Consider the following 22,812-nt stretch of genomic DNA (forward strand, 5'->3'; position numbering starts at 1 on the left):
TTTTGTAAAAGAGAAAATAAATCAGGTGTAATCATTCCCCATCAGCCCAGGGTTGTAAATCTGTTGTATTTTCTCATATGCTTATTGTTTCCTAAATCTCAGTGTACACACATGTTTTCTTCCTAAATTTTTTCTTTGTTCTAAAACAAAAGGCAAATAAATAAGAGAATTTAAGGTAGACATAGATAATAAGAAGAAAATGAAGGAGAGTAATGCAGAGCGCATAGTCAGCAGGGATCTCACAGAAACACCGCCTGAGATGGAACCCGACTGGCAAGAAAGGAGCGGCCTTGTGAAGGTCAGCCAGAGCATTCCTCACACATGACACAGCAAGTTCAAGGACTAGGACGCCAGGACAAGAATGACCTTTGTTTGAGGAACAGAAGGTGGTCAATGTGGTAGAGCAAATGAGCAAGAGGAGCATGGTGGGAGCTGGGTTCAGGGAAGGAGAGGGAGAGAGAGAGAGAGAGAGAGAGAGAGAGAGAGAGAGTTTTATGGAGGGCAGAATCCTGTGGGACCTTACAGGACATAGTAAGATTTTTTTCCTTGGTCTAAGAGCAATGTGAAGCTACTGCAAAATTTTAAACAGGGCAGTGAGGTGTCTGATTTAGATTTTTTAAGAATACTCTGGTCACCAAAGACACCATATAAGAAATTATTTCTTAACGAGTGAGAACGAAGGCTGAGGACAGACTCCCAACTCGTGCTGCCTTAACTGTTGCAAACCAGGTGTCGGGAACACTCCTGTACTGGCAAGTGGAGAGGTTTAGGGAGGGCTGTATACCCAGGGGCCCAGGGCATGTCCGCAAGTCTTTCTTTTCTCATTCTCTCCTGGGTTGCCTCCACCCTCTTCTTCTGCACTTCCCCACCCAGCCAGCAGGGGGGACAGCTGCCAAAAGCCCAAGGTCATTCAAAAGGAAGAGAGAACATCTGTTTACTTTCACTTTGGAAAAATCTGTGAAAGGATTCAAAGTGGTCAGGCAAAAAAAGTATTCTTCCTTAGACCAATTTCCATGCCCAGGGAGGTGTTTACATTGTCACTAGTCTGATCTGAGTCATATGCTCACCAGTTAACAGAGAGGAGGTCGGGCCACCAGGATAACACAGGTTTGGGAAAGATTCTCCAAAGGAAAGGGATGTTGTTATCAGAAGGAAATTGGTAAGCATGCTGGACAAAGGAGGGGAAAAACTCAAAACAATAGCTGCACTGCACGGTCACTTGATTTACGTGGTGAGCTAATTTTTTGCTGAATAATATCCCACCATATGTGTTTCATTCATCCATTAATTTTTGTTCAAGCCACCATTGAAAAGTTCTGGGCCAATTCCTTATTGTTATACAATTGGTTGTTTCCAATCTTTTATAATCATAAATAATATTCTATGACTCTCTTAGTCTATATGGCTTTTTTCTTGAATTTTCTTCATCTTCAGCATAAAGACCCTGAATTAAAAAAAGGGCATGAGATACTTTTTTACTCTTGATACATTTTATCAAATTTATTACTCTCTAAAAGGTTGTGTCACTAGAAATGCACAGCATATTTATTTTTTTGTTCCCTCCACATTAATAATATCACAACTCTTTAATATTGCCAATTTAATAGGTGAAAATGATGGGGGGGTTGTTTGTTTGTTTTAAAATCACAACTACAAGTGAAAATTTTTGTTTAAAACTAATTGCCCTGGCTGGTGTGGCTCAGTGGATTGAGCACCGGTCTGCAAACCAAAGGTTGCTAGTTCAATTCCCAGTGAGGGCACATGCCTGGGTTGCAGGTCAGGCCCCCAGTGAGGGGCGCATGAGAGACAACCACACATTGATGTTTCTCTCCCTCCTTCTCCCTCCATTCCCCTCTCTCTAAAAATAGATTAATTTAAAAAACTAATTATAGTAGCTCTTTTGTAAATGTTCCGAACATGCCCTTTGCTGAGTTTAGTATGATCTTAGTTATTTTATAACTATTTATCTGAACTCTTTAGAGGTAATAGTGTTTTTCCGTAAGTGAGTATTTCCTAGTTTTCTGTTTGCTTTTTGTAATTAACTTTCAAAATTATGGCTGTTTGTACGTTGTCAATTTTTTGCTTCTTTTATTGTTTTCAAGCTTGGAAATTCATACTTTTCCAGAGGCTTGAAAAATACTTAATTCTTACCTCTTTTAGCTTATCTAAAGCTTGACTTTTCTTTTTCTTCTCTTTACATTTTCTAAAATTTATTTTTTATTTATGATATGAGATGAAGGTATGAATTGATTTTTCTTCCAATGACTAGCTCTCCAGCCCATTACAATTTACAGAATGATTCTTCCTCCTCAATTGATTTGTGATACAACTCTTGATGTGTATTTTACACAACCTAGAATGCATTTACAGTCAGGTATTCCATTAAGAGTTTTTTCAGTTCAATTCCCTACCAGTACCGCAAACTTTTAAATCTTGTTGCTTTATAATGTTTTAGTATCTGGTATGATTCGTTCTCTACTTCGTTTCTCTTTAGAATATTCATATTGTTTTCATTTGCTCATTCCTTCAGATGAAGATTAGGATAACCTCCAAGTTTTCTTTTCTGTTTTAAAGATCCTGTTGAGCTGTTGACTGGAACTGCATAAACTTTGAAAATTTCTGGAAAATATCCGAAGGCTAGTAGGATCAGTGTTCACTGCCATCAAGTAGGTCAGGGTTCAGGTGACTGTTCTCTGTCTAGTTCATTCTCTTTTTGAGAGCAAAATTCATTTGCACAAGGAAGAAACTTCCTATTCTCATAGAACTGTTTGAACTTTGTATTTTGGGAGACATTCCTTTTGTGGCTGATCTCAGAATTGAAGGTAGGACTTAAATAAGTGGGATTTTGCAGGGGCTAAATTCTTACACTTTTTTGTCCCTTTTTAGTCTTAGTATTTGTATATATCTTTTATCACTTAAAAAAAGACTTAGCTTCAGAATGGGAATTTGTTTCATTCATTGAATTCATGGTACTTCTCAAATTTATTTGAAAATTTGAGGTCCATGCGCCACTTCTTCGGAGAGCTAGCTATCTGCTTTGCTTAACCATTTGTGAGTATATTACAGATAGTGGGATCTGAAATCTTTCCCTGCTGATCCTTACTTTTTAGCTGCAGGTCCTGACACATAATAATGGTGCCCCATAGACCTTTTCTTAAATTAATAGATTTTATTTTTTAGAGCAGTTTAAACATACAGAAAAATGAGCGGAAAGCACAATGAGTTCCCAAACAACCCTGGGTCCCTCTTATTAATGTCTTGCATTAGTGTGACACATTTGTTATAATTGATGAGCCAATGTTGATCCATTACTATTAACTTCAGTCTATAGTTTACATCAGGGTTTAATCTTTGTTTTGTGCATCTGATGGATTTTGGCGCATATCTAATACCATATGCCCAGCACTGCAGTGTCAGACAGAATAGTTTCCACTGCCCTAAAAGTCCTCTGTGCTCCACCCACTCATCTCTCCCTCCCTTCCCTCCCCCAGATCCCTGGCAACCATTGATGTCTTACTGCCTCTGTAGTTTTCCCTTTTCCAGAGTGTCATGCACTTGGAGCCATACAGTACATACTCTTTTCAAACTGGCTTCTTTCACTTAGCAATATTTGTGTAAGATTCCTCCATGTGTTTTCAGAGCTATAGACTTTTATTTTATTTTTTAATTACATTTATTGGGGTGACATTGGTTAATAAAACTATATAGGTTTCAAATACACAATTCTATGATACAGACTCTGAATATGATCTGTATATTGTATTGTGTGCTTACTACCCAAAGTCAAATCTTCTAAGGCTATAGACTTTTAAAAATTTACCAGCAATCTGTATGAGTTACCTACTATGTGCAGGCAGAGTGATAGGAGCTGGGTAAACTGCAGCAGACAAGACAAGAAGATCCCTGTCCTTGATCAAAGCTCCCCAAAAGTCATGTGTATTCAGTACCCAGCAACCACAGCTTTCCCTAGGCAACAAGTACTGGGCCTATTATTTTGAAGGTCTTCTCTGGGGAGATTATTTGCTTACGCACCAACTGTGAGGAGACCGATGTACCCACAAGAGATTTACCGTGTTCCTGACTAGCCAGTTCCTTGTCCTGAGTGCAACAGCCCTGCGGTTCACAGGGCAGATCCTGTTTTCTTTCTTTTTTCAGAAAGTTGAATTTATTGGGGTCATATTCATTAAAATCAAATAGGTTTAAGGGATACAATTCTGTAATGCATCATCTGTATATTGTATTGTGTGCTCACCACCTCAAGTCATGTCTCTTTCCACTGCTCTAACTCTTGATTTTCTTTTCTTTTTTTTTAAACAAAGATTTTATTTATTTATTTTTAGAGAGAGGGGAAGGGAGGAAGAAGGAAAGGGAGAGAAACGTCCATGTGTGGTTGTCTCTCATGTGGCCCCCACTGGGGGACCTGGCCTGCAACCCAGGCACGTGCCCTGACTGGGATTTGAACTGGCGACCCTTTGGTTCACAGCCCGAGCTCAATCCACTGAGCTACACCAGCTGGGGCTCTAACTCTTAATTTTAATAACATTTGATGAAGCTAGAGAAAGGCAGTTGCCCCAGAAGGTGGTCCCCTCTTTTCCACAGCCTGAATCGTCTCTGGATCTTCCTCCCCACCAAATGACTAGCATATATAAATTTATTTCTGCCTATAATCAATAATAAAATCTAAAATTATAGTAAAACTTTCCAAAGATAATTTATGAATCACCAGTAATATTGATACAAATGAAGATACAAGGCATCCTACAAGTCATTAACTGGTTCCTTCCCCTGAGATAGGCAAGATGCACCTTATGTGAGCTAGTGTCCACTGGATGAGCAAAATGAGGAAATCTAGTCCATGCTCCAGTCAGTTCTGTTTCATTAAAAAATATTTCACATTTTAAGAGGTTTTGTTGTTGTTTATTATTATTCACTCTTCAGATTGAACTAAATCTTCACTACAATAGTAGCTTTAATTTTTCAGTGAATGTGGAGCATAATTTACCCTAATTTAAGGAACAAAAATGTATCCTTTTATGCAGGGAGTAGTTATTTTAAGCCATTTGAGTTCTGCTTGTATTTATTGTCTGATAAGACCAAATGGTGTTAAAAACAGACGATATTATCAAACAGAGTAGTGTTACATATACAATTAGAGACTATCCTGCCAAGAACATACAAATGTACAGCAGATCAGTAAGTTATGTTAGGGTGTCTTTTCCTCTTTAAACGTTGAGGTTTTCTGTATTGTAACATGTATATACAGAGTCATGAGAACCAAACCAGTTTTAACCGGATTAGAAAATAGACTACACATGATGATATCATGATGCCTGAAGAAATGAATTGGATAATTCTCTGATTAACGCATGAGCACAATGGTGATACTGAGTGGGATACCCTATCTGTCACTGAATACATTCATAGACTTTATTTTAAAGTCTTTGGCCCACAAAAGAAGAATCTCAAAATGGCTATTTAATCACAAAGAACATGAATGCTCACAAACCTTTTTGCCCCAACTACTGTAAGAAAGAAATCTATAACTGGAAGATAAGAAAATCTGGAAAGGGGCTTTGTACAATACATAATTTTATGTCACGAATGTGCATCTGGGCAGGCTAGCTCAGTTGGTTAGAGCATCGTCCCCATACACCGAGGTTGTGGGTTCGATCTATAGTTAGGGCACATACAAGAATCAACCAATGAATGCATGGATAAGTGGAGTATCTCTCCCTCTCTCTCTCTCTCTCTCTCTCTCAAAAAGAAAGGACGTGTATCTTTTTATTACAAAAAAACATCTACATGAAGAAACCGATGGTTCCAAGTGCTGGGGAGGATGCGGGGCAACTGCAACTGTCGTGTACTGCTCGTGGGAACGCTGAGGGATATGACCATTCTGGAAAACAGTCAGCCATTTCTTAGAGTTCCACATGTACCAGCCAAATGACCCAGCCATTCAACCCTCAGACATGGACCCAAGAGTAAAAAGAAAGCATATAGGTTAGCAACACGTGAATATCTCATCTGCCGTTAACTTTCTCTTAACAGTTTTAACATCCGTTGGTAATCTTTGCTTGAATTGATTATTTCATTAGATTTTTCTAAAAACTAGTTTTTAAAATTCTAATAATTTTTTCTCATTGCATTAGCTGGCTTTCTTCTCGATCAACTGAGAAAGAAAAGGTTTTGAAGGAAGCAAATTTCCTGTCTCGTTCCCATGTACAAACTCATGCTCATCCTTCAGGGCTCTGCTCAGTGAGCCCTTCTTCTGAAACCCTGACCTCCTTCTCCTTCCTAATTTCCTAACCGCTGAGACTGTTTTTAGGCCATATTGCCAGTATTACCTCTTTCCATTTACTCTTCCATTCAAAAACACTTATTGTGTCCATGCCATGTTCTAGGTAGTGTTTTGAGCATGGGACGCACAGCAGTGAATAAACCAGTTGAAGTGGGCCTATATTCTAGTGCATGTGTAGGAAGGAGACTATAAATACATAAATAAATATAAATGTACTAGAATGCCAGGTGGAAGTACTACTGTGAAGAAAAAAGAAAGCCATGGGAGGAGAAAGGTGAGGATGGGGTATGTGTTATTCTAGACCGGAAGTCAAGGAAAGAATATCTGACAGCCATTGGTGACCTGCCCAGATCTTCTAGGTCTTCTGGAGCCATCAGCATAAGCCAGCCTTACTGGAAACACCTGTGACTCCCTCCTGTGCCTGAGGGCTCTTCTCTCTATCTGCATGTGGGCAGTGCTGCCCACCCCCTGTGTGGGACAGTCCTTAGCCAATGGCATGTTGGAGCTCAAGGACAATCTTTCTAGCTTCCCTGTGTCCGTGGGTGGGTTGACTTTGAAGGGCTTTGTCTCCCAGAGGTCCCTGTGGGAATGAGCCCCAGTTGTCCTCAGTGTATCCTGCTCACGACGGTGCTCTGTGTGGTTGCCTCACTGGCTCACTTCTCCATCCTCTAACAGTACTTTTTGGTATTTACATTTTAAGCATCCTTACACTCACATCCTGTTTGGCAGGAACCCTGCCTAAGTCAGTAGGTCCTAAAAGTGATGCAAGGAAGGAGACCGTCAGAATGGCATTAAAGAATTGGATCACTTATTGGTCAGATGGCAACAAAGACCCCAATACTATTGGTCAGTGAGGCCATGGTAACCTCTGGCCTGCTGTGGTATCTCTGGAGCAAAGAGTCTTTCTTCTCACCAGTGATGAATTGGAATGGTGTGCAGGTATAAGAAATGCACTGGTCTAGAGATATGGGTAGGTGGGCCCAATGGTAATTATTAGAGTTTTGGAGTTGGTTTGTTGTTGTTAACAGCTGGAGGAGCCATGGAGGAAGAAAATAACAGGCTCAGCTGAGGTAACCACTAATTTAGCACATGGGTTGAAAGAAAGCCAGAAATCTTCTATTGCATCTCTTAAAGGCAGTCTCATCTCTTGCAGACAGATACAGACTGAGTCAAAGCATGGGATCTCCAGTTAGATTTTAAGCACAGCAGAGCTAAAAGGAGGTTGTATTGACAGCCCAGAAGATTTCTTATGCTGAAGTCAGGGAACTGAAAGGGCATGAGACCTTGATAGGGATGTTTGGGTGGATGGGATTGAGGACTTAACTCCCCAGATTCCTAAGAATATCTGAGCCAGAACTCTCTGGAGTTCTTCCTCTTGCTGGAGGAAACCACTCGCCAATTGCCTGGAGATTGTGCAAAGGCCTTAGTTAGGGCAGATACCTTGCAATATGATGCTTGTCTGTAAGATCTTTCCCTGCCTCTCTTTACTACTTCTAGGCCAAAAATTTAAAGTCTTATTATGAGCCAAGTAGAGAAATACTGCTATGTGAAGAAAGGATGATTTACCCAAAGCACCACAAAACTTGGTGAATATGTACCAGCAGAAACTGGGAGAATTTGCTTGGATCTTAAAGGTGCCAGATTAGGGAGGACAGATGATAAGTCTTGATAGAGGAGAGGTTATTAATATGGGTGCATTATCCAATGACTTAAGACAATATTCTAGCAGAATGCCTTGAACTGTATCTAGTATTTCTCAGGAATGATTCCTTGAATCTTGAAAACAGCAATGAGATGGAGATGCTGGAATTACTTAGAAGAAAGATGAGGAAGGGGTTGAAAAAAAATCATACAGGTTAGAATCAAGAATGCACTTATTATGTAACACCAGAGAAACTACTAGCCAAAAATGTTCCCTGGTGGGGCTCAGAGGACATTCCATTCACTAAGGTGATAAGGAATATGCTAGGACGTTCTGAGAGGCTCAGAACTGCTTGTCAGCTAGATCGAGACTGATAGTAAGAGATGCCCCAGAGTCAGTGGGAATAATAGGATTCCAGAGGCCAGACTGGCAGCACTAGGCCGTCAGGGGTCATGGAATATAATTACAGCCACTTACATCAACTTGAATAAATCTTAGAGATCTATTGTTGGGGGGAAATGTGAGTCCCAGAAGATCACATGAATTATTTAGATTTTTAAACATGCAGAATGTGTGTGTGTGTGTGTGTGTGTGTGTGTGTGTGTGTGATAGGTTAGTAAACACATAACTAGAATAATGGTTCTGGGAGGAAGAGGGGAGAGAATAGGGTCAGAGGGAGGTATATAACAGGACTTCTAAGGTATTGACAATATTTCTAAAATATCCTTCTAAAGCCAGGTGATGAGTTACACAGGTGCTCTTTTTATTCTTTTTCTCTAAAAACATTATTATTATACACTCGCAATGTATTCGGTATGTTACAAATGGGCTTAACGAAATAAAGCCTCACCATAATTCCGTGCTGGCTGTGACTCACAGCAGAGAGAGAGTGGAAGGGGCAGGCGTTGGTCCTGGGTTTGGCAACAGGCAGCCCTGAATTCAAGCTGCTTATTGGCTGCACAACCTCAGGGAAGACTGAGTCCCTGAGTGGTGAGTTTCTGACCAGTAAAATGACTTTAATCGTATCAGTCCAGGAGGGCAGTAGGAATGATTAAACAAGATAGCGTACATAAAACTTGTAGTCAGTGCCTGACACATAGCAGGTGCTTAAGAAATAACAGTTACTGTTAAAAAACTTTGCCCATGTCTCCCATTTTTTTCCCTTTTAGAGATTTTCCATCTTTCTCATTTGACATCATTCCACTTAATTATTTGCTGTGAGTGAAGCATGATGCTGGGTAAGCCTTATGCCTTATTTTAAGTTTTCAAAATACCATTAAGTCATTTGATCCTGTCATTCAATCCTCAGTACCTAGTACAGTTTGGTCCTCCCCCCATAGTATTTGTGTATAAACAACATGCTGACACAGGCATGTCATGATTTTTAAGGCCATGACATCATGTGTTAAATTTCTATTATAATTTAAGGTGATCTCAACCCATACATGCACACATGTGCCACTACCCCATGCCCTTCATTTTAATACAGTTTTACCATAATCTTTGATATTTTTCTCCTGTGTTGTCTCAGTGTTCTTCAGGCTAATTTTCTGTTTTGCTTTCACATCAGACTTCCGCAAATGTCTGATGGTCCTTGGCCTGTTTTCTGCTTCACCCTGCATTGTACTGTCGGAGGCAACCGGTGATTTCAGCTTTTGACATTTTCCAGAGTTCTGCACCAAGAATCGGCGAGTTATTGATGGACACTCGGCTGCAGAATCTTAAAGCATATATATGCTTCCTTTTGTCTTAGTTATTCCTTGTCCATCTACTTTCTATCTTCTAGAAATTTCCTGGACACCTCTTTTCTGCTGTCATTTCATCTCACGTTCTCTTATACTTTTTATGCCTTTTTAATTCCTTGCCAGTGCAACCCACATTCTGAAGTGTGTCCTTTATTTTGCTATAAAGGATGTTACTGGGACGACTGATGAAATTTAATGGCAGCCCCAGGATTAGGTAGTGTGGACTATCGATATGAATTTCTTGATTTTGATGCTGTGTTGTGATTATGTGGGAGAATGTCCTACTTACCCCACCTTAAGTATTGGGGAGTGATGGGCTATGAGGCTGGCAACTTGTTTCCAAATAGTTCAAGACAAAAGAAGTTCTTCACTCTGTCCTTGCAAATTGTCTGTTTCAGATTGTTTTAAAAGTAAAAACAGTACTTATTTTTTTTAAGAGGGAAGTGGATATTTAATCATTCTTACACACGGGCCTAAAAAAAGAGCTTAAAATGTCACTATAAGATGTGTTTTGCAATGATGATGTAAGAGACAAACACCAACCATCTGGAGATCATGATTTGCTTATTAAAGAATGCTCCTGAATTTAAATTGCTAGAATTTTTAAACTACAAGGAGAAAAAAAAAGAGAGAGAGACTTCTACATATTACTGGTATTTGTGTGCAAAACAATGGGGAAAATTGCTATCTAAAACAAAACCCAATGGTAGCTATTTGTAGGGTTTAGACAGTGACATTTCATATCCAGGAGAGATGGTCATTTTAGAAAAATATCTTGAAGGGTGATATGGGCTGAATGTTCACATATCGAAATCCTGTTTCCAACCTGCCTACCATGTGATGGGTCCCAGAGGTGGGGCCTTTGAGAGGTGATTGGGGTTAGAGGGAGGTCATGAGGGCGGAGCTCTCCCAACCGGGATTAGTGCCCTTCTAAGAGTTAGGAGTTGCTATTTTTGCTGTCCGTCAACTGAGGACACAATGCAAAGTCAGCAGTCTGACTCAGAAGAGGGCTCTCACCAGAACTCCACCACACTGGCATTTCGACCTCAGACTTCAGCCTCCAAAACGGTGGGAAATTAATTTCTGTTGTTTGTAAGTCACCCTGTCTGGTATTTTCTTATAGCGGTCACAACACAGTAAGACAAAAATGTGTCAGACACTGCTAGTATCCTACTCCTGATCTGTTTTTCCCACTATTCTTATAAACAGGATTCCAACCTCACCCTGAACAACAATGCCTAGCTTAACTACTTCTCAGCCTCCTTCAGATCTTGGTGTGTCCCCAGAGCGCCCTGCGGTCAGTAGGACTGGGACAGAAGTGTGCTGGAGACAGTGGGAAGAGAACCAGCTTTCCCTCAAACAGGCGCCGCCGCTTCCTCTTCCTTCCAGTCTACACTGCGGCTGTGCCTCCGGAGGAACGGCAGCCTATCTGTGACTCATCGGGCCACAGGCTCGATGACGAAAGTCAGCATGACGTGGGCAGCAATCTAAGGATGGCTAAGAAGGAAAGAAAAACAGCCTGAGTGCTGGATGGCATTATTGAGCTGCTGGCCAATCTTGGGCTTCCTACTAGTATATTTTTTATTAAGAGAAACAATGACCCCTACACATGTTTATGTCACTTGGATGTTCTCTTATTTGCATCTGTATACATTATTAACAGCAATTTTGATGCGCTTTTTGGGGTAAAAGGTTGAAATCCAAGAGAGTTGAATTAAGCAATAGAGTAAAAGGAATCTTGCATTTAAGGAGATTGCTCTGGAGATCTGTGAGGAGCATGTTGCTGTTGAGAAGCGAATACAGAGTGGTAGGAAGAGTCTTGAGACATCATCAGTGAGAAATCCCCCAAGGTTGCAAATGGCCAATGGTTTTACAGAAAGCAATACTGAAGTTAAAGTTGATTCCTCTGATATAAGTTGGTTCTTATACTATCATAATTTGTTATCTTTCCACCTAAAAGTTCACTACATAGAACAAATGGTTTTAGGTGGACAAAACGAAATAATAATGTCCAGTATGGAGCAAAGTATTAAAATTATTTGAGGTTTGCCAGCCACAGTGGAGAGAGCTGGCTTTGAAGTTTTGGCAACATATAATAAGATGGTAGGTCCTGACATTTCATTTGGTTCTAAAAAGAAATGTCAACCCTGGAATGAAAGGCTGGAGATCCAGAGGACAGCTTCATCTTTGAAATGGAAGCCCGTGTGTTGAAAAGGAAGCCTTCAACGAAAACCTGGGGGGGGGGGTGCTGACGTTCCAATACGTGGTACTTCTTTCCCAGAAGAGTCAGCCCCTAAGGTTTTAGTTTCCTCTTCTCTGCAAGTTCTTTTATAGTTTGGGTTGGAACTCGGAGCTTACGTTTCTATAAAAAATGGTAACAGAAGTGGGTTGCATTCTCCTGTCTGGTCACGAAGCCTGATAAAACCCAACCCCACTAGACTAGAATACTAACATGTCTTGCTATTCTTTGTTTCTAAATGCAAACTTGGTATTAAACTCAACAATTTTACACAATACCACTCTATTGTTTGCTTAGGTCACTGTCTGATTGAGGGCGGGTAGCATTCCTTCAAGCAGCAGCTAAGGACTCTGGACTCCTAGCATGTGATCCAATGATCTTAACATCTTTGCTTCTAAGCATTGTTGACAGGTTAGAATTCACAAGCTGATTATCTCATGGGAGGCTTTAAGGATTCAGCCTGGGAGTGACACACAACTATTTCTGCCCACATTCTACTAATCCCATGGCCCCAGCCTCACTGCAAGGAAGGCTGTGAAATACCACCTTCCTCCATGTCCAGGAACAGAAAGGAGGAATGTAGCCATCTGTACCTACTCCGCAGGGTTTTGTGAAGACTAAATAAAATAACTGCACATTGTAGATGCTTGACAAATGTTATGTCCTTTCCTCCCTTTGGACTCAGCTATGCATACTGTAGGGGTGGCAGGCTGCAGTGGTGGTGGCTTCTGGTGTGAAGGACTCCTAGCGAAAAGGTTCTGGTACAAGAATCAGGTAACAGATTCTGGTGGAGCTCAGCAGAGGTCATGGGCAGAGAATAAGAGAAGGTACGAACGGTGAAGTCCCATGTTCTTGAGTGGGTTCCTGGAAAGTGAGGATAAATACAAGGAGGGGGAAAGCAGCAAAAAAGTTTTGTTTGGGAAAAAGATGGGGAGCATGGCGGGCAAAGGTGGAAGGAAGCAGTGTTTAAGAAACTGTACAGGTTACTTTCAGCAAATAATGGGATGCCCAGTATTTCAGTGAGCGACTCTCTCAACCACTAAAACTGCATTAAGTGATGTCAAAGGTGAGTGAAAAAGCTACTGAAGAGAGATCATTCCTAACTAAAACACACATAATGCCCTTAGTAGACTTAAAATACATTGAACAAAAGAGAAATGATATAATGTAAAGCAGTTAGTTACTTTCAAATATTGGAGTCCAGTACTGAGTTTTTCTAAAAATATTTATACTGAAATGAATGAAGAATACAATATGTGAACCTTGACTGGATCTAGGTTGGGGGGTTGTGGCACGAGCTATCAAGAATATTGTTGGTATTTTTACTTAAAATTTGCTGAGTGCCCTGGCTGGTGTGGCTCAGTGGATTGAGTGCCAGCCACAGAACTGAAAGGCTGCTGATTCAATTCCCAGTCAGGGCACATGCCTGGGTTGTGAGCCAGGTCCCCAGTAAGGGGTGCGAGAAAGGGAACCACACAGTGGTGTTTCTCTCCTTTTTTTTTTTATGAATAAAATTTTTTAAAAATTTTATTGTTGAGTATGATTTCTCTCCCTTTCTTCCTCCCTCCCTTCCTCTTTCTAAAAATGAATAAATCTTTAAAAGAAATTGCTCAGAGAGTAGATCTTAAATGTCCTAAGGGGGGGGGACCAATGGTAACTACATGAGGTGATAGCGTAAACTAACTGTTGTAATCATTTCACACTATGTGCATATTTCATATCAACATGTTCTACACCTTGAACTTATACAATGTTATTAGTCAATTATATGCCAGTAAAGAGGTAAAGTAATATTATTGGGACAATTAGGAAAATTTAAATATGAATTATATTTTTAGAGATGTTTAATTTTCTTAAATCTGACTGAAGGCTGGGGTTAGTTATATTCTTTTTCTTAGTTTACACCTGCTAAAGTACTTGGCAGTGAAGCGCCATGATGCTTGCAACTTAGTTTCAAATGGTTCAGAAAAAATTACATAATGCAAATGCAGCAAAATCCAGGTGAAAAGTGTGTAAACACACATTATACTACTCTTTGCATGTTTCTGTATTTTTCAAAATTATCATGATAATCTGACAAATGGTAATAAGATCCAAGGTTTGTAGCATGTTGTCATTTATTTGCTTATCAAGAGAAAAAAAAGCAGTCTTATTCATTGCCTACATCATCAGATATATTCAAATGGTTTTAGATGACAGTAAATGGTGTGAAGTCCCAAGCACGGCATGCACTAGGCACCAGACTGCAAGCTCCATGAAGCCAGGGTATGTTTTCTTCTCACCATTTTATGTCCAGCAAGCATTTAGCTGAGTGCTAAGAAATAGTAGGTGGCAAGTTTTTGTTCACTGCATGGTGAAGTAAATGTGAAAATTCTATGTTCATAATACATATACTAACACTTTTATGGTTTCTATAGAACACTGCTTTTTGGAAGTTAACACAAAAATATACAATTAACATTTATGTATTTAGTACCTTCGGAAACTCCCTATTTTTAGTTCAATGACCTCAACTTTAAATTTCAAGCTGTAATGCCTTTGCTCTTCAGAGTTGTTACATCTAAGGCTATGTAGTTCTTTAAGGCTGTTTTGAATCAGTAATTTAAAATAGCTAGATTTTATTAGATAAAAATACTTTGTGACTTTTAAACTGTTAAATTAACAAAGATTTTGAGTGACTCAAAGTTATTTTTTTCTACTAAAAACTAGTCATCTTCTATCATTCACTTTTAGAAACGGTGTTTGCAAATCCAGATGATAATAAAGGTAACACAGGGGCAAGCTCATCAAACAGTTGGTAAATTCCCCAGGTTGATTTGTCCTTATATTTACAAATGTTAAGTTCTGATACCATCTAGCATTTCAAACCACATTATGAAATTATTAGGGAGCTGATCATCATCAAGGGCCTTTGTCAATTGACACTGTTAACCTCCACCTTCTTTTTTGTAACTCTTCTCAGATATGGAGGAAGTATGGTAACTCTTTGTACAGGCAAAGGGCCCGAGTGACAGACAGGCTCTAAGGAATAAAGGGCAGAGTGAAGAAACCTTATTTTACTTTTTTCCAACACCATTTATTCTTTCCTAGCCTCTTCCACCTCTACCTGCTCCCCTCTCCCCACAATCACCACACTGTTGTCCAGGTCCATGAGTTCTTTTTTTGTTCAATTCCTTCACACCCCTAGTCCCTCAACCTTGTTTTTAAAGCAAATTCCCATGTAATCCCTTTTAGCTCTGTCATTTATATTCACCTTTAAAAATTTTCTTTTTATTTAATATCAATCTTAATCTGATCCTAAAATGGTTAGGCTTAACATTACCTTATCCAATGGTAGAATAAGAGGCTTGCCATGCGGAAGCGAATGATATTCTGAAGACCACGGGAATTAACTGACCTCACTGCTCCGAAGACTGAGCACTGGTGTGGTGTAAACGCATGCACACTCTATCCGAAGACCTGGGGGTGGAGCTCAGGCTTCCTATTGCCTTGTTCTTCCTTTTCGCTTGTTACTTGGGTAAGTCACTTAATTTCTCGGGTCTTATCTCCCTCCAGTTTTAAAATATCACTGACTCTAAACAGAGGATTGACTGATAAGAAAATAATAAAAACAATCAAACAGTATGTTGGGACAGTCTGCCAGGCAGTAACATGTGTTATTATTTGAAATTAATGAGTGAAATTAAAAAATAAAACCCCAAACTATATATTTTAGCAGGAACTTCAGGAAGAAAACAAAAAGCCATTGTGACTTCATATAATGAATGAAACTGGGAAATGAAAAAAACATCTGCGTGTGGGGGAACAATTTGTTACATAGTTCCCTATGAAATACAAAGCAACAAAGAATAGGGTTTAGTTACATAGATGCAAGGAAGCTAAATCATTAACAAATGACACCACATCAGGCATCTCAAAGATTAGGCCTGAAAAAGATAAATACACTTCACAAGAGAAATCCAAATGGCTAGTTGATATATGAAAAGGTCCTCAACAGCATCAGTAATCAGGGGAATGCAGGTTAAAAACACAATGACAGAATACAGGACACCCACCAGATGGGCCAAAACTGAAAAGAACAACCAATACTGAGTGTGGTTGAGGATGCGCAGCAAAGCGATAGTGTATGGGTGGTAGAGACTTTAGAAACAGGTTGGCATCATTTATTCAAGTTTATGATACACAGGTCCACTTCCCAGTATATACCATACAGAAAATGATATAGACATGATGGATCACATATATCAAGAATATTGATAGCAGCATTTATAACCATTCCAAACTAGAAACTCAGATATCCCTTAACAATAGAATGGCTAAATAAACTATGGCATATGCTACAATGGAACACTGTAATATTTAGCAATTAAAATGAACAAACTAGTCCTGGCTGGTGTGGCTCAGTGGATTGAGTGCCGGCCTATGGACCAAAAGTCACCGGTTTGATTCCTAGTCAGGACACATGCCTGAGTTGCAGGCCAGGTCCCCAGTTGGAGGAGTGAGAGAGTGAACAACACATTGATGTTTTTTAAAAAATGAACAAACTAAAGCTGTATGAACAACCCAAATAGCATATGGATTACAATGCTGAGCAAAAGCAGTAAGTATAATAGCTTACATATTATGTTGTTCCATTTAATAAAGTTCAAAAGGGCAGAACTAAATAAAATATTGGTTAGGGATGCATGCTTGTGATAAAACAATAAAAGCAAATAAATAATTACCACAACAGATAGAATAATGGTTATCTTCAAAAAAGAGGGAGTTGCATTCAGGAAAGTCAGCAGGGGAGAATTCTGGGATGCTGGCAATATTTCATTTCTTAAAAAAAAAGATTTTATTTTTAGAGAGAGGAAAGGAGGGAGAAAGTGGGAGAGGAACACCAATGTGTGGTTGCCTCTCGTGTCCCTTACTCAGCACCTGGCCTACAACCCAGGCACGTGCCCTGAATGGGAATCGAACCGGCAACCCTGTGGTTTGCAGGCTGGGGCTCAATCCACTGAGCCACACCAGCCAGGGCCCATATTTCATTTCTTGACCTGGCTGATCACATGGAGGTTTCTCTTATAATTACTCCTTATACCAAATAACTCTTTATGTATTTTAATGTATATTTCAAAATAAAAATTCTAAAAGTAATTGAATACTATAGATGGCATTTGAAGAAATTTTGCAAGATAATTTAGCTTACGAAATCTTTCATAGTAAAAAGCACTGATGTGGGATAATCAAACAGATTAGTTTCCCATAAGAGCTCACTTTCGAGTTTAGAAGAGGCCTATACAAATATCCCTTTGTTAGATCTTAACATAGTATATAGATCTTTATCAGAGACAAATAGGTGAACCAGGGAAAAATCTGCTCCCTAAAACTTCAAAGTTTTTTGAATTTTGAATGAACTAGCTGTTTTCTCCTCTGGATAAATAAATAAATGAACTAAAGAGCTGCAGACCAAGCTGGACATGTATGAACTTCCTCTTCTCCAGGCACCAGTTCCAGCTGTTTCCTCCAGTTATTAGGTTGGGTGGTGAGGTGGGTGGATCTTGCCCAGTAAGTGTAGCGCAGCTGTTCCTTCTTGCGTAGGTGGCAAAGTTGGTGGAGGCCTCTCCTGAGAGCTCTTCAGCACTAAGGCTCTAGGGTGGAGCCACAGCTCAAGCTGCTGAAAAACCCCATCTGGGACACACTTTTTCTGAGGTATCCTCTGCTGGGTTGCAAAGCTCTGATGTTTGCACTGGTTTTATTCAAAACCCAGAGGTTCTGGATAAAATCTGAGGTGCTCAGCTTCACACAATCTTCTAAATCTGTGTATTTTATTCCTTCAACTTCTATCAGGAAATGAGGAACACAGGCAAAACCTGTAAGATTTGTTTTGCAGCCATTTGGGCGTATCACTTGATCTGATTCCCTGCGGGTCTTATTTGGAAGAACACGGACATAGCAGGTTATGAAAAGGCAGTCAAATCCAGGGTAGCTTAGGTAAAACAGTTAATCTGGCTGTTGGAATTTAGGATCAAGGGCAGATGGGCAGATGGCACTTTGTGAGTCTCTTTTTGCTTCTACAACATCCCGTCCCCATCGCCTTTTCTGCAACACTTTAATGAAGATGAACCTTTGGATTTATCCAGTTAAAGTTTCCTTGGTCTACTGTTTGCATATGGTGGTGGCAGTAGTGGCAGAGACCCCGAGCTTCCCTAGTGTGCCTATTGAAACTTGCTCTTTATCGCCCGAGGTGGAAAGATTTGGAATATCCACTACTGCCCCTTCCAGAGGAGGTAAGGTGTGCCAGGGCGCATTGGCAGCATGATGACATCTGCGTTCTATCATCATCGCTGCTGCTTGTTATCTCATTCTCACACTGTTCACCACGACAGGTCCAATCAGAGGAGTCTGGTCCTTTTCTCTTCAAATTTCTTTTCTTAGAGAACTACACATTCAACATCATGAGTTTTACTTGAATTTACTTCCCAGGATAACACTTGTACGGAAAGCTGCACACCAGTTACAATGCTTATTTCAAAAAGAAAATAGCCTTTGAGTCAGGTTGGAAACACAGGCCACAATTTCTTGATGACGGTAATGTACACCGATATACAACCAAGGCCAGTTCTCCAAAGTTCCAAACCACGAGCACGCATGATTACCGAAAGTGAGGCACGATTAAATTCTCTCCCTGAAAAACTGTCAAAAATCCTTCCACAATCTCAGGGAGGTTGGCTCTCTTCCCCTTCCCGGGCAATTCACCTCCTTTTCCACTAGTAAGACTCAGGTTGTGACTCGATGCTCAAGCTGCACCCTATTTCCTTTTGGGGGCAGACGGAAAAGGGATGTATTGCAGCTCTCATCTTTACCATGCTATGCTGTTCACAAAGCGCTAGCACTGCATCCACTCCTTTTGAGTCCCGCGAGTGTTCATGCATGCATTCATTCATTCATATATTAAACGTCTACTGGGCCGATGACACGTTATCCGGCGCCGGGTCTCGCCCCACACCACGGAAAGGGTGGGGCGCTCGCTCCCCGAAACAGGTGCAGCGAGGGGATCAGTCTGTGGGACAACTTCTCACTCAGCACAGCTTTCAAAGGCTTGTTTGGGGCCAAATGCCTCACCTTCAGGTGGTGCGCACCCGAGCGTGGCCGCGCGGCCTGGGCCTCCTCCTGGCTCCCAAAGGAGCAGTCACCACCTGCCCTGAAGGAAACCACAAAAGATGAAGCCCTCTCCGCTGCCCCCGACTCGGGGGTGAGATAAGGCGGCCGCCTAGGCTCCACTCGGCTCCTCCCCTTCCTCTCTTCAGTTCTGACGCGGCCGTAGAGGCGGCGGCAGCGGCTGCAGTCCCGCGGCCCGCGGCGCACCCACCCGCTCGCGGAACCCCGACTTCCTCTTCCTTTTGAGCGTCATCAGAGCGCGCCGGAGTCGCCCGGGGCGGGGTGGTTGGAAAGGGGAAAAAAGGCCAGCGGAGCAAGCCTCCGAGCGGAAAGAAGAGGGCGGGGGGAGGAGAGCGGTTGCTAGGTTACTTGCGTCATCGGCCCGCGCCGCTTTCCTCCCGCCCCTCTCTCTGGAGTGAGGCGAGAACCCCGCACAGAGCGAGCGAGACAGCGATCTGAGCTCCGGGCGCTACAGCCGCCGCGGCCGAAAGCGTGAGAGCCTGGGAGCACCCGAAAGACCCCGCCCCCGTGCACTGGCTGCCGCCCAGACCTCCGCCCTAACCTGGGCCAGCGGGAGCGGCGGCCACCGCTCTTCTCCCCCCCTCACCTTCCCGGCCGGCAGCAGCGGCTGCACACGCCGGAGCCCGAGCCGGAGCCGGCGGCTTGGGGGCAGGGAGGCGGCTACCTCGGGCCGGGGGTAGCCAGCTGCTCCGCGGTGAGAGGACGCTGAGAAGGGGCCGGAGCTCCTGTCTGGTCCCGGGGCGCGTGGCGAGGGACCCCCAAAGTGTAGGGAGGGGGTCCCAGCCGCAGCGACACATGCTGGAGCCGGGAGCGGGGGCGGCGCCGAGAGGAGCCGGCCAGGTCCCCCACCTCGCCGCTGCCTCGGCCACCTGCCCGGGGCCTTAGCATCTCGCCCCGGAGTGTATGAGTGGGGGCTTCAAGCTCAGCAACCACCCCCGGCCGGGGGGCGGGGACCCCGATGTGAAGCGGCGGCCGGGGCGGCGGGGAGAGCAGGACCGGCGCCGCGGTCCTTTCCTGACCTTCCCCCTCCCCTTCGCCCCCTCGGGGGTCTTCGCCCTTGGCCAGTCGCCGGCCCCCCGGCTCCTCGGCAGGACTCCAAGAGGAGTTCTTAGAGCCCCCTCCCCCGCCCCAGCCCCGAGGGCGGCGGGGCCGGGGGCACCCGGGGGGCCGGCCGCTGCCTCCGCCCAGAGGAAACTTTATAAAAACAAAACCCGGAGCCTCCCGAACGTGACCGTCCCGGGAGAAGTGGCCCAGGACGGGCAGAAGACAGCCTGAAGAGACCCAGGAAGAGGCGAACAGGAGGTAAGCGGGCCGCCGCCACCTCTGCTCCCGCAGCGCGGAAGAGACCCGGTGGCCGCCTGGTGGAGCGACCCGAGCCCCGCTTCTTCCTCCGCAACGCGCGGGTCGGAGCCTTCCGCAGCGGCAGCAGCCTCAGTCCGGAGGAGGAAGGGACCAGCCCCCTTCCCCAGCGCCACGGCTCTTCTCAAAAGTGTGAGTGGCCCCGGGCGAGGGATCGAGGGGTGGGGAGCGGGAGGCTGCCGGTGCGCCCTCCCGGAGTTTTGCTGGTGGTTTCCCAGAGTGCGGGGAGTGCACGGACGAGAGGAGGTACCTGTAGTCCTCGCGGCGGGAGACGGCAGCCTGTGTCTAACCTTTTAGCTCTTCTACGTGTAACGCTCGAGCTGACAGGCTTCTCCTGGAGGAGCTCTGTCCTTCCCCAGAGTGGACACTTGCACCTTTCTGTCCAGTAATTGGCAAAAGGAAATTGGGGAAGCCGGCGCATATGTGCACACAAAGGACATCGCTGCAACACACCTTTTCCTGGTGCCTCGGGTGTGAAACTGCGCTGTCGTTTGTCGTTTCTGTTTCTGGGCAAGTCCTGTTCGGGGGTTCTCAAGTGGGAACCTCTTTCCCTCCGAGCCCCAGGAAGTAAAATACTATTTTTGGGGGGGTGCACTCTTCCTTGAAGAGATTTTCATTTCAGTACCTATCCGTACAGGAGTTTTTTTTTCCAACCTCCTCATTTCCTGGGTGCAATTCCCGAGTGTCAGGAGGACACTGTCACAGACTTCAGTTACTCTAGATTCTGAGTTCTTATGAATCACAACTTAATTGGGGGAGAGCATTTCGCACTTTACCCAGTGTACAAAAGTTGTTATTTCGTACCCAAATACTTAATTAAATTTTTTTTCTTGAATAGCATATGTCCTGATTGCCAGCAGCACTTTTTTATTTGGCAGAATGACTTGAGACTTAGGACTTGAGACTTGAGACTAATAAGAATGCTTATTTGAGTTTCTATTCTGTCAAATGAGAAACTTGATATTTAATATTTTGAAGAATGATTTTTTCTTTCTATTAGAGGCGAAATGTATAAAATCTTTGATTTGTATTTTAGGTATCTTCTTAGGGTGCCAAATTAAGGTGCAGGATAGTAATTATCATTTCATATATTTCTATAGACCTTAAGGCTTTGGCACAGGATGGAATTTTATCTGTTTAAGAGCAAGCATAGGGAGGACTGTGTCTGGAATCATGGTGCCTCTAGACACTGCGTGGTCTTGCTGTCTCTGAAGCCACTGCTGAGAGAAGCTCTGTGGGAGTGAATTGTGAGCCTGGGGTTACTTACGCTAACTTCTCCAGTCAGGACTTTGATTCAGTTTATTTAAAACTTCCCCCAACAATGTTTCATCCCGTACTTCTTGTCTTTGGAAGTAATGAGTTCTACAGGTTTATCCCAAACTCGTCTCTTTAACATTCCAGCACACATCCAGACTTTGGGTTTTGAGAAATGCTAAAACAAGCCGGAGTTCATCTTTTTCTGGTTTTACAGATTTTGATTATTTCTCTTTACCATTATCTTCCCTGACTCTGTCTGTCTGTCTGTCTGTCTGTCTGGCTGGCTGCCTTAGACTGATTTCCTCCACTCCTTTGATCACTTTGCCCTCTTCTGGAACTTTTCCACCTGCTTTGTCTTCGTATGCCCAGTCCTTGTTATGCTTTTATAAGGAACCGTAAGTTCTATTTATTTTAAATGGGTACTGACAGGAGAATATTGAGTAGTAGATGTAATGTTAGATGTGAAATCAAAAACAAATGTCTCTGGTTCTTTTATCTTCCTTTGTGACCTTGAGGAATTCACGTATCCCATGTTGTACAGAAACAGGAGGAAGAAAAGTCTAGTCTTCCGTAGGCTGTTTTTTGGAGGAGGAAGGGATGACAAACCAACACACTGTAGTTTGAGTGTAGATTGTTCTCCATCAAAGTCGTTTACCAACTCTAAGAGTTTTTACTGCTTTGACATAGATTGTTAAACATCATGATAGTGTTTTATTGCATACTTGGTTATCAAAGAAACAACATAGTATTTGGGGTCTCCACCTTTGAGATGCTTTACTTCTAGGTGACAAAGGCAGCAAATCACAAATTGCATGAAATTGTAGGAAAGGGGGAATGGACCACTATTTATCCACTGCCACTGTATGCCAGATGCTGTGTTTGGTACCTTACAGATATAACTGTATTTGTACATTTTTCATTAGGGAGATGCTGGTGTTGAACTATGCAGAGCTAATTAGAATGTCTGCACCAAACTTGAGAAGGTCTGTCTAGAGAAAAAGTGTTTAAGACTTTCGAATTAGAGGGTGCAAGGGACAAATGTAATTAGGAAGTTAGCTTTGTGGGAATATAGAGGGAAGTTGTTGAAAAGGCTTTTAGGGTCCATCTG

The 22,812-nt window shown here is 42.6% G+C and overlaps 1 protein-coding gene across 6 annotated transcripts in view; it reads left to right on the forward strand.

The window, feature by feature from the left end:
- Nucleotides 1-20,448: 20,448 nt before the first annotated feature.
- FBXW7 (F-box and WD repeat domain containing 7) overlaps nucleotides 20,449-22,812 on the forward strand; it is a 167,864-nt gene continuing 165,500 nt past the window's right edge. For 2 of the 6 annotated variants that reach the window (XM_045830814.1, XM_045830819.1), the window contains exon 1: nucleotides 20,449-20,579. The gene's annotated coding sequence lies outside the window, so the exon portion shown is untranslated. The remainder of the gene's footprint in view (nucleotides 20,580-22,812) is intronic. The other 4 variants (XM_045830816.1, XM_045830821.1, XM_045830817.1 and 1 more) reach the window with 4 other exon arrangements.

Source organism: Phyllostomus hastatus, unplaced genomic scaffold, assembly GCF_019186645.2.
Source record: "Phyllostomus hastatus isolate PE091 unplaced genomic scaffold, TTU_PhHast_1.1 phas_contig_159, whole genome shotgun sequence".
Taxonomy (NCBI): Eukaryota; Metazoa; Chordata; class Mammalia; order Chiroptera; family Phyllostomidae; genus Phyllostomus; species Phyllostomus hastatus.